We start from the raw sequence: 18,640 nt of genomic DNA on the forward strand, positions 1-18,640 counted from the left end.
CCTCCGAGAATCCACCCTATCTATCCCTCTCAACATTTTATAAGCCTCTATCAGGTCGCCTCTCAACCTTCGTCTCTCCAGGGAGAAGAGAACAAAGAACAAAAACAGCCTGAGAAACAGGCCCTTCGGCCCAACGAGCCCGCGCCGCCATTTTAACACTACCAGTTCCCCCCCCCTCCACCTGTGCCCTTATCTATTGTTTTATGGCATTCCACATTGAGGGAAACTAATTTAGGTACAATTTATTACTGCCAATCAGCCTAATAGCACATCTTTGGGGTGTGGGAGGAAACCGGAGCACCCAGAGAAAACCCACGCAAGCACGGGGAGAATGTGCAAACTCCCACAGACACTGGCCCAAATCCAGGTGTCTGCACAGCAAACAGTGATAGTCACTGAGCTGTCATCTTGCCCAGCATCTGGTCCAGTTTAAGAACACACTAACGACATGAAGCACTAGGCCAATCTCGAACAATCAAGAGCAGCCCAAGTATGCCCCATCACGTGTATGCCCCTCGTTGGACAACAAGGCGGACTGACTTAAAACCTGTGAATTAAAAGAGAAAAAAACATTATTATTGTACCATATCCATTTACCTTACCAGGGACGCCCCAATGCTAATGACCCTTATTTAAAACAATCTCCTATATCCTCCCATCTCCAACCCACTCATGTGCCTGTCTAAGTTACTCTTAAACAACTCTAGCATGTTTGCCTCCACCACCCTACTTGGCAGATCATTCCATACCCCCACTACCCTCTGTGTGAAAAACCTCCCTCTAATATCTGTGTTATACCTCTCCCCCCTCACCTTAAGCCCATGGCCCTCGTACTGTGTGTCTCTATCATAGGAAATAGCTTACCTCTGTTTACTCTATCTATACCCTTCATAATCTTATATACCTCTATTAGATCCCCCCTCAGTCACCGTCTTTCAAGGGAAAACAGCCACAATTTGTTCAATCTTTCCTCATAACCCAGTCCTTCCATACCGGGCAACATTCTGGTAAACCTCCTCTGCACTGTCTTCAGAGTCTCCACGTCCTTCTGGTAGTAAGGCGACCAGAACTGGACGCAGTACTCTAAATGCGGCCTAACCAACGTTCTATGCAACTGCAACATTAGACTCCAGCTCTTACATTCTATACTCCTTCCGATAAAGGCTAACATACCATAGGCTTTCTTCACAACCTTCTCCACTTGTACTTCCACCTTCAAAGACTTGTGCACTTGCACCCCCAGGTCTCGCTGCGATTCTATACTCCTTATGGGCTTACCCTTTATCACATAACTCCCCCCTACATTATTCCGGCCAAAATGCATCACCTCACATTTATCCAGATTAAACTCCATTTGCCATGTATCTGCCTAATATACCAGCCTATCTATATCCCGTTGAATTGCCAGACACTGCTCCTCACTGCCTGCCAATCCAGCCATCTTGGTGTCATCAGCAAATTTGCTGAACACACCACTTACTCCCTCTTCCAAGTCATTTATATACACTACAAAGAGAAGAGGTCCCAGTACTGAGCCCTGTGGCACACCACGAGTGACAGACCGCCAGCTAGAAAAGGACCCCTCCACTACTACTCTCTGACTCCTCTTTGCAAGCCAGTTCTCAACCCATCTAGATACCTGGCCAATAGAGCTCCCTCAACCTATCTTCATAAGGCATGCCTCCCAATCCAGGCAACGTTCTTGTAAATCTCCTCTGCACCTTCTCTGTTTACTCTATCTATACCCTTCATAATCTTATATACCTCTATTAGATCCCCCCTCAGTCACCGTCTTTCAAGGGAAAACAGCCACAATTTGTTCAATCTTTCCTCATAACCCAGTCCTTCCATACCGGGCAACATTCTGGTAAACCTCCTCTGCACTGTCTTCAGAGTCTCCACATCCTTCCTGTAGTGAGGCGACCAGAACTGCGCACAGTACTCCAAGTGGGGTCTGACAAGGGTCTTATAGAGTTGCAGCATTACCTCCCGACTCCTTAACTCAATCCCTCGATTAATGAAGGCCAGTACACCATACGCCTTCTTGACCACATCCTCCACCTGTGAGACTGATTTATGAGTCCTATGGACCCAGACCCCAACGTCCTTCTGCTCCTCAACACTGCTAAGAGTCCTACCCTTGATATTGTACTCCTTCATCCCATTGGACCTGCCAAAATGGACCTCTACACATTTATCCACGTTGAAGTCCATCTGCCACTTCTCCGCCCAGTCTTGCATCCTATCTATGTCACGCTGCAACTCCTGACATCCCTCCAGACCATCCACAACACCACCAACCTTCTTGTCATCAGCGAACTTACTAACCCATCCCTCCACTTCCTCATCCAGGTCATTTATGAAAATGGCAAACAGCAAGGGTCCTAGAACAGATCCTTGGGGCACTCCACTGGTGACCAACCTCCATGCAGAAAAAGACCCATCCACAACCACTGTCTGCCTTCTGCAGGCAAGCCAGTTCTGGATCCACAAGGCCAAAGCCCCCTGGATCCCATGCCCTCTCTCCTTCTCAAGAAGTCATGCATGGGGGAACTTATCAAATGCCTTGCTGAAGTCCATGTAAACCACATCCACTGCTCTTCCTTCGTCAATGTGTTCAGTCACATTTTCAAAGAACTCAACTAGGCTCGTAAGAAACGACCTGCCCTTGACAAAGCCGTGCTGACTATTTCTGACCATACTAAACTTCTCTAAATGCTCATAAATCCTGTCCCTCAGAATCCTCTCCATCAACTTACCAACCACTGATGTCAGACTCACCGGTCGGTAATTTCCCGGGCTATCTCTGTTCCCTTTCTTGAACACAGTAAAAAGTCTGACAACACCAGGTTTTAGTCCAACCTATTTATTTGATAATATTCTCACTAGCTTACTAGACTAAATTCTCACTAGATTAGATTCTCACTAGACTAAAACCTGGTGTTGTCAGACTTTTTACTGTGTTTACGCCAGTCCAACGCCGGCATACCCACATCATGACCCTTTCTTGAATACAGGAACCACATCCGCAATCCTCCAATCCTCCGGAACCTCTCCTGTCTCCATCAACGACGCAAAGATCATTGCCAGAGGCTCTGCAATCTCTTCCCTCACCTCCCACAGTAACCTGGGGTACATCCCATCCGGTCCTGGCGACTTATCTATCTTGATAGAATTTAAAAGTTCCAACACATCCTCTTTCTTCACATCCACATACTCAATCTTTTCAGACTGCCGCAAACCTGTAGTACAACCTCCCAGATCACTTTCCACTGTGAATACCGAGGTAAAGTACTCATTAAGCACCTCTGCCATTTCTTCTGGTTCTCCCTTCACCTTTTATAGGTCCTATCCCTTCAATTCTCATGCTTTTACTCTTCACATATTTGTAGAATGCCTTGGGATTCTCCTTAATCTTACCTGCCAAGGCCTTCTCATGTCCCCTTCTGGCTCTCCTAATTTCCTTTTTAAGCTCCTTTCTACAACCCGTATAGATCCTTAACATCTCCTAGCTCTCGGAACCTTTTGTACACCTTTCTTTTCTTCCTGACTAGGTTCATCACAACCTTCGTGCACCTCGGTTCCTGCGACCTACCAAAACCTCCTTGTCTCATCGGAATGTTGTCGTGTAGAGCTCCAGACAAACATTTCTTGAAAATCCGCCACCTTCCTTCAGTACTTTTCCCCAAGAACACCTCCTTTCAGTTTACTCGTCCAATTTTCTGCCTGATGTCTTCATATTTCTCCTTACTCCAGACAAACACCTTCCTAGCCTGCCTGATCCTATCTCTTTCCAATGCTATCGTGAAGGAGATAGAATTATGATCTCCATCTCTGAGATGCTCTCCCACCAAGAGATCTGACACCTGTCCTGGTTCATTAGCCAGCACCAGGTCAAGTACAGCCTCTCCTCTCGTAGGCTTATCCACGTACTGTGTCAGGAAACCCTCCTGAACACACCTAACAAACTCCTCCCCATCCAAACCCCTTACCCTTGGGATATTAAAGTCCCAAGAAATTTGGGAAATTAAAGTCTCCCATCACGATAACTCTGTTATTACTACATCTCTCTAGGATCTGTTTCCCTATCTACACCTCAACTTCCCTGTCACTATTGGGCGGCCTATAGAAAACACCCAGCAGAGTTATCAACCCCTTGCTGTTCCTAACTTCCACCCACAGAGACTCTGTAGACAGTCCCTCCACGGCATCCTCCTTCTCTGCAGCCATGACACTGTTCCTGATCAACAGTGCCACTCCGCCACCTCTTTTGCCTCCCTCCCTGTCCTTCCTGAAGCATCTGAATCCCGGCACCTGAAGTACCCAGTCCTGTGCCTGAGACATCCAAGTCTCTGTAATGGCCACCACATCACATTCCCAAGCTGCAATCCACGCCCTAAGCTCATCCACTTTATTCACTACACTCCTGGCGTTAAAACAGACACACCTCAGACCCACGGTCTGGGCGCTTCCCTTCTCCCTCACCCGTCTAACCTCCCTCTCATACTGTCTACAGTCCTTCTCTACTTGGGAGCTAACCTCCTCGCTCTCAGTCACCTCATCTCGATTCCCTCCCCCCAACCTTTCTAGTTTAAAGTCCCCCCAGTAGCCCTAGCCAACCTTCCCACCAAGTTATTGGTCCCCCGGGATTCAAGTGCCACCCGTCCTTATTGTACAGGTCACACCTGCCCCTAAAGAGGTCCCAATGATCCAGGCACCGGAATCCCTGCTTCCTGCTCCAGTCCCTCAGCCACGCATTCACCCTCCACCTCATTCCATTCCTGCTCTCATTCTCCCACGGCACAGGCAGCAATCCTGAGATTACTACCTTCGCGTTACTCTTTCTCAGCTGTCTAATTCCCTATAATCCCTTTTCATGACCCCTTCCCTCTTCCTGCCAATGTCAACGGTACCTGTATGTACCACGACCTCCAGCTCCTCACCCTCCCCTTTCAGGATGTCTGGGACGCGTCCAGAGACATCCTGGATCCCAGCACCAGGGAGGCAAACCACCATCCGTGACTCCTGTCTGCGTCCGCAAAAACGCCTGTCTGACCCCCTCACTATGGAGTCCCCTATTAACAATGCCTTCCTCCTATTTTCCTTACTTTTTTGAACTATTGGGTCGGGCTCAGCTCCAGAGACCCAGCCACTGCTGCCTCCCCCAGGTGAGCTGTCCCCCACAGCAGGAGTACTTATTATGAAAGGGGACATCCACCCAAGGTGCTCTCCATCACGTGAGCTTTCCCCTTCCTAACAGTTACCCACTTGCCTTCTTCCCGTTGCCCCGGTGTGACCACTTGCCAGTAGCTCCTGCCAATTACCTCCTCATTCTCTCTAATGAGACGAAGGTCCTCAAGCTGCAGTTCCAGTTCCTTAACCCTTAGGAACAGCAGCTCCACACACCCAGCACAGATATAGACATCTGGGAGGCCAGGGGCCTCCAGGACCTCCCACATATTGCATTGGCAACAACATAAGAACATAAGAAGTAGGAGCAGGAGTAGGCCATCTAGCCCTTCGAGCCTGCCCCGCCATTCAATAAGATCATGGCTGATCTGAAGTGGCTCAGTTCCACTTTCCCACTTTCTCCCCATACTGGCCTCACACTCATAATTGCCCTTTTTAGAATAGGAGAGAGAAAAAGTAATTAAAACTTACAGGCTTACCTTGCCTCACCCTTTTCGCTAAAGCCCTGTGAGCCAAAGCCCTGACAGCCTACAAAAAAAAAACAAACTTACCTGCTGTCACTCCGAGTCTCTCTCTCTCACCGTTCCAATTTATGGGGAGAGAAAAAAAAAACTTACCCAGGCCTCCTTGCGAATCCTTCCGGTTTAAAATTAAAAAAAACTAGAAAAGTTAGTTAAAAAATCACTGTAGCTTACCCCCAGCACTCCTCTCACGAATCACTCCCTCTCTGCTGTGCTCCCAAGGAACAATGAGGCCGATTCTCTAAGGTGAGTAACTTTTCAAGGGAAAAAAAACCTACCCAGGCCTATCTACATCAATGTTGGAGTTGTACAGAGCGTTGGTTAGGCCGCAGCTGCAGACTGTGTGCAGTTCTGGTCACCTCACTACAGGAAGGATGTGATAGCCCTCGAGGAGGTACAGAGGAGGTTCACCAGGATGTTGCCTGGGGTGGAGCATTTGAGTTATAAGGAGAGACTAGATAGACTTGGATTGTTTTCTCAAGAGCAGAGAAAGCTGAGGGGGGACATGATTGAGGTGTGTAAGATTACGAGGGGTTTGGACTGGGTGAGTGGGGAGCAGCTGGTCCCCTTGGTTCAGGGGTCAACCACGAGGGGGCAGGGGTTTAGGGTAGGGAGCAGGAGATTCAGAGGGGATTTGAGAAAAAAAAATTGATTCAGAGGGTGGTGGGAATCTAGGGTGCACTGCCTGGGAAGGCCAGAAATCTTACAACCTTTAAAAAGGTTAATATTGGAACATTCAAGGATATGGGACGAGTGCTGGAAAATGGGATTAATGTGACTTCAGTGGTAGTTATTGTTGGTGCAGACTCAATGGGCTGAAGGGCCTTTTATGCACTTTATGGGGGCAATTCTCCCATTCCGACCCACTAAGTTTTTGGTGGGTCGGGGTGGGAGATGTGCACCTGCTCCGATTCGCAGGATTTGCCCTCATGCATTCCTGACACATGTGCGTTTCCCACCACCAGAAACCTGGAGCGATCAGGACCATGCAGGAAACTAGCAGGAAGACCAAGCAAATAATTTTAATTTATTTGTAATGCTATTTGATTGTTGTTATCGGACCTGGGACTGAATTCTCCAGCTCCGATAGCATCTCCCACCCCACCCCCAGCATCTTACACCCAGCAGGGTGTAAAGTAGCTCTCCACTTACGGAGAATTAGTGGGAGAACCTGCTGGAGCGAAGGAGATCGATTGGGCTCCCCAGGGGGTTGGGCTGAGGAAGGGGTGATGTCTCTTGGGTATGAGCACCTGAGTTGTGCCAGCCTGTGCCCTGGCACTGCCAAGTGGCAAAGTGCTAATGAGGAGGGGGCACCTTGACACAGCCCACTGGACATGGGGCAGTGCTAAGGAGTGGGGCCTATCGAGGTCGGGCCTAATGGGGTGGGGCCTAAGGGGTGATTGGTGGGGCTGGGGGTCCCGCTGCCACTCTGCATTGCGATTGATCGGGATGGCCTGGCGGGGGTGGGTGGTGGTGATCTGCTGGTGATCTGCCTCTTAAGCGGGGGAGGTCTGCCATGGTGGGGGGGGGTCTGCCACCAAGGGGGCAGTCTGCCTTCTGTGGGTAGGGTGGGAGGTTCTACTGGGCTGGGGGCGTGGGGGGCTGGAGATCATGGCCCTCCGGGACTGGCCCCCCCCCCCCCCCCCCCCCCCACCGTGGGGGCCGTGATTGGGGCATTGGGGGGTGGGGGGAGTGGGATGCTGGTGGCGCACTGCAGGGATCCCGGGCTGGCCAGCAAACAGGAGGCTGACAGTTTGGAGCTACCGTGCATGCACAGAGTTCCAGAACTGTCAGATTCTGGTGTGAACTGGCCCCACCTCCCGAGCTTTTAATGATATTCACGATTGTGACCTCTCCATTGCACAGAGTGTGGGAGGTTCAAGTCTGAACTGCCACTTAAAAAAATAATTTTGATTTACACCATTTTTCCCATGGATTCAGCACTTAGAATTTTTTTGCGAGAATCACCCCCTATGACTCAATGACTGCGACTCCAACTCACCATCCATCCTGACTTTGAAATACATCGGCTGTTCCTTCACTGTCACTGGGTCAAAATCCTGATCATCCCCCCATAAAGATAGGAATCAGTAAGGATAGGCAGCGACATCTCCTCCATGATCATCCTCAGCATCGGTGCCCCACAAGGCTGTGTTCTCAGCCCCCTACTATACTCCTTATACACCTATGAATGTGTCCAAATTCCCCTCCAACCTGATATTCAAGTTTGCTGATGACACCACTGTATGGGTCAGATCTCAAATAATGAGACAGCGTACAGGAAAGAGATAGAGAATCTGGTGAACTGGTGCAATGACAATAATTTCTCCCTCAATGTCAGCAAAACAAAGATTATCATCGACTTCAGGAAGCGTAGTGGCTAACATGTACCTGTCTACGTCAACAGCGATGAAGCAGAAATGGTCGAGAGCTTCAGATTTTTAGGTGTCTGGATCACCAACAAACTGTTCTGCACCCTGCCCCCCCACCGCCTCCCCCCCCCCCCCCACCCCCATGCCGACACTACAGTTAAGAAAGCCCACCAAACATCTCTACTTTCTCAGAAGACTAAGGAAATTTGGCAGGTTAGCTACAACTCTCACCAACTTTTATAGATGCACCACAGAAAACATTCTTTCTGGTTGTATCACAGCTTGGTATGGGCTCCTGCTCTGCCCAAGACTGCAAGAAACTACAAAGTGTCACGAACGAAGCCCTGTCCATCACATAAACCAGCCTTCCATCCATTGACTCTGCCGATACTTCCCGCTGTCTCGGCAAAGCAGCCAGAATAATGAAGGAGCCTAAGCATTCTCTCTTCCATCTTCTTCTGACGGGAAAAAGATGCAAAAGTCTGAGGTCACGTACCAACCAACTCAAGAACAGCTTCTTCCCTGTTGCCGTCAGACTTTCGAATGGACCTGCCTTAGATTAAGTTGACTTTTCTCTATACCCTAGCCATGACTGTAACACTATATTCTGCATTCTCTCCTTTCCTTCTCTATGAACGGTATGTTTTGTTTGTATAGCGCACAAGAAACAATACTTTTCACTGTATGTTAATACATGTGACAATAATAAATCAAATCAAAAATAACCTTAACAACACTGTGGGTGTAGCTACACCATAAGGACTACAGCGGTTCAAGAACCGTCATCTTCTCAAGTATAATTTGGGATGCACAATAAATGCTACGTCCACAACGTGGAAATGAATTTTAAAATAGAGTGCATCTATTACATCTTACTGGAAATTGAGGTTTCCCTTCCTCAAAAAACTGGTGAAACTGCAATAACGTCAGCCATGACTGAACTGATAACTGTAGGGTCAAACTGTTTTTTTTATTTAACTGTGTTTCGTTGATGCATTTATTGAAATGCGTGAGTAGATGAATGTGTAATACAAACCTTATTGAACAGCAGCCTGGTTTAACGGCATGACTAACAGTCTCACAGCACCAGATTAAAGTCCCACAGGTTTATTTGGAATCACGAGCTCTCGGTATTCAATGCTCTGAAAGCTCAGGATTCCAAATAAACCTGTTGGACTTTAACCTGGTGCTGTGAGACTTCTTACTACGTCCATCTCAGTCCAACGCTGGCATCTCCACATCATGATTAACAATTGGAACATTTGAAAACAATGGCTGCTCTTACCAGCTTGTGCATGGTAGCACAGTGGTTAGCACTGCTGCCTTATAATGCTAGGGACCCGGGTTCGATTCCTGGCATGGTGGCATCAGTGGTTAGTACTGCTGCCATTATAGCGTTAGGGACCTGGGTTCAATTCCTGGCTTTGGTCACTGTCTGTGTGGAGTCTGCATGTTCTCCCCATGTCTGCGTGGGTTTTGTCCGGGTCCTCCGGTTTTCCCCCACAGTCTGAAAGATGTGCTGGTTAGATGCATTGGCCATGCTAAATTCTCACTCAGTGTACCCGAACCCATTCAGATTCCAGCACTTCTAACTTCAGAGTAGCTATTTTAAAAAACCCAGACCAGCCAACACAGGACAACGCACAAACTCACCGCATGGGACTGGCACACCGCTCCCCCCGCCCACACCAATCCCACACTGACCACTCAGTGGAACCCCACACCATCCTAAACAGGCAACATGCTGGTTCAGATCCTATAAGACGTCTCAGACTGAAAGAACTGATCATGCCATCCATACAATCCATCCAAGTTTCAGGAGTTAGTTTGATGCAGGTGATGGAGTGTTCCTGGGAAGGATGAAAAGCGTCAGGAGAAGAGTAAGAAAACACACTATAAGGAAAGGAGGGGGTCAGGGGATTCACAGGGGGACAGAATGAGTGAAGGCTCAACAAGCTAATGGCAGATGAACGTTTGAAAATGTGGCTTTGCAATGCCAGCTTTAGACACAGAACTCGATGTCTGATAAGGTACTTCAAAACAAAAAAAAACTCTGCATGGGGTGCAGAGATCTTGTCAACACTGCACCTCTGAAAATTAGTTCAATGTGAGAAATTAAACTGAGGAGCCCTGTCTGCCCTCTTGGGTGGGTGTGGAAGACCCCATGGCCACTATTTGGAAGAAACATTGTGGGGGGGTGGGGGGGTAGGGGTTAATTCTCCCCAGTATCGTAGGACCAACATTTATCGCTCAACCAATATCACTGAAGAAACCAAAGGATCTGGGTCATTATTACATTGCTGTATGTGGGATCTTGCTCTGGGCAAATTGGCTGCTGCATTTTCTACGTTACAACAGTAACTAAACTTCTGAAAAAGATGAACTTCGTTGTAAAGTGCTTCGGGCTATTTGAAGCTTATACTCTGCACAAGAGATTTGACACGTGGAGGAAGCATTTTACTTACAGCAGTATGAGCCGTGGAGTTGTCGAGTGAATCCTGTCGGATAGATGACTAATTGAAGAGACTCCAAGAAGTTGATATAATTCAGGAAATGATTAGTGGAAAGCTGGTCTTTGCTGTCCTTGCTGTATTCGACAAGAGGGGAACTGGCTCTGGGCAAAGGGTCAGTACTAATACAGTTCCTGTATTTCTGGAGGTTGTGAAACAGGGGATGTTGCATGGTTTTTGGTGTGACCACATATCTTTATTTGGTATCGCATGCGTCTAGTTCATGTCCACTCTTCAAAACTAAAAAAAACCACAGCATGCACAGGTTTGATCTGTTGTCAGAAACATACCGTCCAACACCGGCATCTCTACATTGTCAGAAACACGCACAGTCTCATCCAGTGGCGGAAAAGTGTAAAACTGTAAACCTCAGCTCCACCAGAATAACCACTCACATACTATTATAAAGCCAGCAGATGTTGTTACTGGACAGTCAAGCCCTACAATGGAAATCTGGCTCAACTGACCATAACTTTTGTAGTTTAGAGGTATGGATGAACAGAGTCACAGGGTTGCTAATTAACATAGCTGTCAGGGCGGCACAGTAGCACAGTGGTTAGCACTACTGCTTCACAGCTCTAGGGTCCTGGGTTCAATCCTCGGCTTGGGTCACTGTCTGTGTGGAGATTATACATTCTCCTTGTGTCTGTGTGGGTTTCCTCCCACAGTCCAAAGATGTGCAGGTTAGGTTGATTGGCTATGTTAAGAAATTGCCCCTTAGTGTCCGGATTAGTGGGTATAATATGTAAGGATATGGGGCTAGGGCCTGGGTGGGATTGTGTTCTGTGCAGACTTGATGGGCCGAAAGGCCTTTTTCTGCACTGTAGGGTTCTATGGTTAACTTTTAACAAAACATTTTTTAAACATGAAAAGATTAACTATAACACAATACTCCGTCACCCTCCCCTATATTTTCACAAATACAGAGTTTTCTAAGGATAACACAAGCTATTAAGTATATCTGATACTCTAATCCTCTTGGTAATTACATAGCCCAAGTAAACCAACAAGCTAACTGTGGTTAGACACGCCACACTGAACTCCAATGGGTGGCAGATGCCACGCAATGCAACTTCTGTGGATTACTTATCACATCCCCATAGATGTCAGCCAACTGTGGCATGTGGAACAGGAAGAATTCACCCACACAACTCTCAGTGAAGACAATTCAAGTGTAGAAAAAGAACAAAGAGAGAGAGAGATGACTGATTGTCCAAGTCTGAATAGAACACAACCAGAGAGTGCGGTAAAGCCTCCCGACTGAAACCGTGAAGTTAAAGACTTAGGGTTGCGGTAGGCGGGAGTCGGTGATGGGTGGATAAGAGAATGGGTACATATGAATGCGAGAGAAAATGGGGAAATATTTGGCGAAGTTGCAGTGTTGGGGTTGCAAGATTTAACGCGTGCGATGGTGTAAATAGCGCCTCCTGTAATGATGCTGTAAGAGACACATGACTGAGAGTCGAGAGGGAGAATGTACTTCAGCACAGTAACTTCTTGTCGTGTATATTTGTATATAGTTTAGTTATGTCTCAGCTAGTACGATCCGCACACAACGGTAAGTGTAGCACACTCTCCTGTGATTACGGCGACTGGAACCATTCCAATACAAACAGAAGATTTGGATCAACGTGGTTAACAGATGAAACCACAAGTGGTGACTTACGACTATTGGTCGTTGGATTTTTGTGACTTTCTGTGCACTGCCAATGGTTTCACAGCTTAAAAAAACATTCCACACGCATTGCACCAAATAAGGATTTCTAAGCTCCACCTCAGAAAGTAATGAGTGCACCACCCCGACCATGAGAATTCATATCCCCCCCCAAAACACTGATTAATCCAGACCCTCAGCCCACTACATATCGCCCCTTGTCTGAGAAAGTCAAAAGTGAAAGTTAGACTCCTACAATCCCCTTGACATTTTCAGTTTTACATCTGTTCTGAATAGTGGCTCAAATTAGTTGTTTTGCTAAAAACATTCACTCAACACCCCAGGGGAATTCCATGGTCAGTTTTTTTAATGTTTTCATTGAAAATTTTAAACTTTATATTCAGTATGGTAGGTAAGAAATTCCCAAGATTCACAACAACACTGGTACTAAGGATGCAAAACCAAACAGGATCATCGTCCAGTCTTTTCCAACATTGATCTTTCTATCCTTTGACAGCAAAGTCGTGATAAAGCATCTGCAATCACATTCTCTCTTCCTGCCACACTTATGATCGTCAAATTAAATGACTGTTATTCAGGTGCTTCCTCTTTCTTTTCAGAGATCACTCTCTGTTCTTGATCCTGCTTTGTTTCTGAGTCTGAGTCTGGATCCATTGTCATGACTGTAAATTAATCCTGGCTATGTCCTCAAAGAACTGGGCAGGACCTGGAAGGTAAAACTTTAGATTGAATGCAAATGCTACTAACCTCTTTGGATTTGCTTTGTACTTCCCTTTGCTTTGATTTTGATTTTCAGAGTGCTAAAATATCAAAGTGAAATCAGGTTGAGCTGCTCACAGATTTTGTCAAAGAGAACCTGTCCCCTTGCATGTTTCCTCAACTTCACAGATGTGTTTAGAATCACCCAGAAGGGTCATGTCCCTGTCCCCTTTTTTTTAACTGGCCTTAGTTCCTCTGTCAAGTAGTCCAATTCCCCCTACTGTTGTCAAATGGTACACTCAAAACTTTTTCTAATTGTATATCTTTCTGTTGCAATATAGTTTATTAATTCATTTGTTTGCTCTGGATCTTCCTCATCGCTTTCTGTGTATTCTTTTCAAAAGCATATGGCAGATTGTCTTCTTTGGTGCCAGGATTTGTTGTAATTATGGTTTTAGCAATCATTGTGGCAGCCATGCTGTTGCGAAAACCATCTTAACTTACTTGAACATCAGTTATGTTCCCTGGGCATCTGTAGTTGTGTAAGCTGGATATTCATTATTTCAGCAGTTCATTAGGAGTGTTGGTACAATTTCACCAAACAGACTTCGCAGCTTCGTCCTTTTTTTCTGTCTGTGATAGTAAAATGCTTCTGCTCTTCAATCACCACCTTGAGATCCCATGTGACTGCCAACTGAGCTACATTTTTGTTCTTATAGATGACAAGCTGCTGTTGACAGTCCTGCAGTTTATGCTCAGTTAATTTCAACAACTCAGGAACACGATTTTAATCCTCTGGAAGGTAACTCAGTAATTTATCCCAATTTCTCATTACTTTTTCTTTGTCCAATTGGACTTGAGGAATGTCAAATTCAGAATCATCAGGATTTAGCTTTTCTCTCTGAGCTGTAACAATTAACACATCTTGCTTCTGTTTTCCTTCTCTATTAAAATACTGTTTTAATAGTACTTATACTTTCTCCCCGCTAACAAAACTGTGAATATTTGATCTCTTATCTGCTTCTTTTTTTATTGCCTGATGTACCCCTTTTAAATGCTGTGTAGCCAACTCTCCAGCCTTAACTAATCCCTCCCTAAAGTTTCACACATAGTCCAATATTTTAGTCTCAATAATATAGTCTCAGAACACTGACTCACCAAATTGCTCCTTGATCAATTTAAATGGTCCTCTTACCTCATGATCAAAAATCAATCTAAATTTGTTACTTCAGTAGGTGCATCTATAATTGCAAAAAGTACAAATGGAATTTCTTTAACCCAATCTTCTGGATAATCCTGACTATAGGCCCTCAACATGGTCTTTAAAGTTTGACACAGTTCTAACACTCCCTGCGATTCTGGGTAATATGCAGTTGTTTCAAATTGCCTTACTCCTAAACTATCCATAACTTCCCAAAATAACTTTGACATAAAATTGGATCCTTGATCTTATTGGATTTCTGTGGACAGTCCCCATCTGATAGAAGATTTAAGTAATTCCTCTACAATCATTTTCACTGTAATATTACATAATGCAAAGGCCTCAGGAAATCTAGTAGACACATCCATTATGATCAACAGATATGATTCTCACATTTCATTTTGGGCAGGGGTCCCACACAATCAGTTAGGACCCTTGTGAAAGGTTCCTCAAATGCAGGAGTGGGTATTAAAGATGCTGGTTTGATGCCCGCTTGATGTTTTCCTGTCACCTGACATGTCAGAAATATCTGGCAAAATTCAACACTTCCTTATGCAGTCCAGGCCAATAAAAGAGTTTTTCTATTTTAGCTAGAGTTTTCCTTATTCCCGAATGACCTCCTATTGGAATCTCACATGCCACATGCAAAACCTCCTTTCTTTAACCCACTGGTAATACAACTTGATGCCCATTTTTCATCTGCCTGAATATGTAAAGGTCTCCATTTCCTCATTAAGACATTATTTCTAATGTAATAATATTCCAGTATACACTCAGATTCTCCTTCTGTCTATGCTTTCTGATAGAACTTTATCTCTGCATCTTTCAGTTGTAATTCTGCCAACTTTCCTGAACTAAAGATATCCGCTTGATCCGCCTCCTGTTCTCATTCTTCATCAACCGTCTGGTCAGAGATTTTTTTCTGATAACTGAACCTCAACCTCCTTATCTTCAGTCTCTAATTTCTCCTCCTCTAGTCCAACCTGTGGCTTTGTGATCTTGTTAGATTTTCCACTGGCTTTTCAACCACAGTAAGTATCACTGTGATCTAGTTATATCATCACGCAGGATTAATTGAATCCCTGAAAAAAATAATTTCTCTATTACTCCATCACTTTGAACCGGACTCTCCAATCTTACCTTACATAATGGAATGCTATTCTTCTCACCATGAATTCCACATGCTACCACCTTCTCTGGCAATACTCTTTCCAAACTACATATCTCCTCATCTCTTAGCATTAAAGATTGACTTGCTCCCATATCTCTTTAAATTTTAACTTCTTTACCAATTCCTCCAAGCACGAGTAACTTTACCCACACAAGTAAAATCTTTAAAGAAATCTGGCACTTTTTTTTACCAACCAATTCCTGAACAGGCTGTACATTCTTTTGCACTTCTTCAGTTTCAACTGTGGCATTTTTACCACTTTAACAAGTCCTACTGGCTTATCCTGTTTTATCATGTCTGTCTTCCAGTGCTTTTCTTAAAACACCAAAACTGCGATTTTGTATGTCCAACATTGTTACAATGAAAATATCTGAGGTTTTAAATTTCTCTCCCACCTTCATATGTTTCCTTTTTAACCTGAGGTAAACTATCTTTACTGTGTCCAATAAGATCTTTTTTGCCTTTAATCTTGATGATTTCTCTTTTCTCCAGTTTCTATCCCTCACAGATTGAAATTGATGTCGAAATCCAAATCTTGATTTATGCACCAACTCAGAATCTTCTCCCATTGCTGCTGCCAGTCTTGCAGTTTTAACCTTCTGCTCTTCTGCGTAAGTACTCATTATTTTGGGAAGTTAATTTTTAAACTCCTCTAAAATAAGCATTTCCCTAAGAGTGCCATATGTCTGGTCTATTTTCAGTGCTCTTACCCACCTGTCCAAGTCACTTTGTTTGATTCTTTCAAATACCCTATTGGTTTGACCTGGTTCCTTCTTTTGATTTCTAAGCCTCTGTTTGTAGTCTGCTGGCACTAGTTCATATGTTCCTAAGATGGCTTTATTCACCTCATCATAATCCATAGATACCTCCTCTGATGGTGGTACAAACACCTCACTAGATCCACCTGCCATCTTCATTTGATGTGGATGTGCTGGCGTTGGACTGGGGTAGACACAGTAAAAAGTCTGACAACACCAGGTTTTAGTCCAACCGATTTATTTATCGGTTGGACTAAAACCTGGTGTTGTCAGACTTTTTACTGTATCTTCATTTGAACCAACAATAAGCGTGTGGTTTGTGGCCATTTTATTGTTTAACTACTTTCTCAAATGAAATGAAAAAGGCTTCTACATCCTTCTCATCAGACCTTGGCAGTGCTTGAACATATTTAAAGAGATCCTCATCAGACCTTTGATTCTAATGGGTCTGTGTTTCCTCACTGTCCTCATCATGAACTCCCAACCTTTATCTTTGCCTCCACCAGTTTAAGCTCACTTTTGAGTCCCATTTTCTGAAGTTCAAAATCTCTCTCCCTTTCTTCTCTCTTTGTTGTGGCTTGTTCTGCAATTGCTATTCTTTCTTTTTCTGCTGTTGATAATTGAAGTTCAAACCATCACAATTCAGTTTTCTTTCATTCTTTCTCTCTTTGTTCTGTTGAAATTATCATTCTCCGCCTTTCTTTTGCTTCTAATTACAGCTGTTTCATTTGTAACTGAATTCTAGCAAATCCTAATGCTTCTGACTGAGTTACTGGCGATTTTAAATGTTGAGCTATCACAGTGAATAACTGTGGTAAAGTCAGGTAAAGTCAGCTGCACCTTGTTTGCTAATTCCAAAAGCTTTGGTTTGACCATCTTTTGTAAACCGTTCTAAGATTTCACACCCAGGGAAACTTTAGTCACTGAAAGAGCCCCTAATTACACTAATCGAGAACAATACCTGTAAACAAAACACCAATACTCAACATCCACTGTCTTTGAATTCAATAATCCCAACCAAACAAGGAATTATAGTTTTTAATGCTGTCAGAGCTCCCAGTTTTGTCAGAGTACCTGAACAGAAACCGAAAGTATGAAATAAAACCTGGCTAGATTCCAGGTTTTTGTATTTTGGCACTAGTGTGAGGTGTTTCACTCCTTATCTGCTGTGATTCTACTGACACACTAGGAAGCTTTTATTAAAACAAACTTTATTTAACAATACAGTCTAACTTTCATGAATAAATTAGTGTAAATATTATAAGTTGAAACACTTAAACATGACAAGATACAATTCCCAACTGCTAGCCTATCTCTATCAAACAATATTCCTCTTATAGACTTGAACTCTGACACGTAGGGATGTTTGTACTTCTTAACAGTTTTAGAGCTTTTTGAACAGCTCTGGAGAGAGGGAGAGAAAGAGTGACATCTCTTGCTCTTTCAGGACCAAGCAGAAACTGTTTTAAAATCAAAGAGAATTGTGCGCTTTCCCTGCAAGCTCAGATCTGCTGAATCACATGATCTGCCTCTGTCAAGCAACCTGATCAAAACCCTATTCAGAACCCCAGGAGAAACCAAAATAAACAAAAACGCAGGACCTCAGATTAAAACAAACACATCCCTAACTAAAGTCAATCATTAGCCGGCATTCTCAGCATGTGGGCTGGCTGGCGCAGACTAATCAGAACTGTGAAAAACAGCTGAATTTTAAACATATAGCTGACAAGAAACGTGATATAAATACATTTCTTAAAGGTATAGTATCATCACAAACCTCCTCCAGCCCCAACAACACGCCCTATCTCTATAACCTCCTCTAACCCCTATACCCCTCCCTATTTCTGTAACCTCCTCCAACCCCTATACCCCTCCCTATCTCTGTAAGCTCCTCCAACCTCTATACCCCTCCCTATCTCTGTAACCTCCTCCAACCCCTATACCCTCCCTATCTCTGTAACCTCCTCCAGTACCTATACCCTCCCTATCTCTGTAACCTCCTCCAGTACCTATACCCTCCCTATCTCTGTAACCTCCTCCAACCCCTATACCCTCCCTATCTCTGTAACCTCCTCCAGTACCTATACCCCTCCCTATCTCTGTAACCTCCTCCAACCCCTACACCCGTCCCTATCTCTGTAACCTTCTCCAACCCCTATACCCCTCCCTATCTCTGTAACCTCCTCCAACCCCTATACCCTCCCTATCTCTGTAACCTCCTCCAGTACCTATACCCCTCCCTATCTCTGTAACCTCCTCCAACCCCTATACCCCTCCCTATCTCTGTAACCTCCTCCAGTACCTATACCCCTCCCTATCTCTGTAACCTCCTCCAACCCCTACACCCGTCCCTATCTCTGTAACCTTCTCCAACCCCTATACCCCTCCCTATCTCTGTAACCTCCTCCAACCCCTATACCCTCCCTATCTCTGTAACCTCCTCCAGTACCTATACCCCTCCCTATCTCTGTAACCTCCTCCAACCCCTATACCCCTCCCTATCTCTGTAACCTCCTCCAGTACCTATACCCCTCCCTATCTCT

At 44.9% G+C, this 18,640-nt stretch overlaps 1 protein-coding gene across 2 annotated transcripts in view; it reads right to left on the minus strand.

The window, feature by feature from the left end:
• Positions 1–10,633, minus strand: part of LOC145338019 (myelin-associated glycoprotein-like) — a 50,465-nt gene extending 39,832 nt beyond the window's left edge. The window contains exon 1 of one of the 2 annotated variants that reach the window (XM_080182786.1): positions 10,549–10,633. The gene's annotated coding sequence lies outside the window, so the exon portion shown is untranslated. Of the gene's footprint in view, positions 1–5,885; positions 6,017–10,548 lie in introns of those variants that run through there. The other variant, XM_080182787.1, reaches the window with a different exon arrangement.
• Between the last annotated feature and the right edge of the window lie 8,007 nt (positions 10,634–18,640).

Source organism: Carcharhinus amblyrhynchos, unplaced genomic scaffold (genome assembly GCF_965287045.1).
Source record: "Carcharhinus amblyrhynchos unplaced genomic scaffold, sCarAmb.v2.hapA scaffold_89, whole genome shotgun sequence".
Classification (NCBI taxonomy): domain Eukaryota; kingdom Metazoa; phylum Chordata; class Chondrichthyes; order Carcharhiniformes; family Carcharhinidae; genus Carcharhinus; species Carcharhinus amblyrhynchos.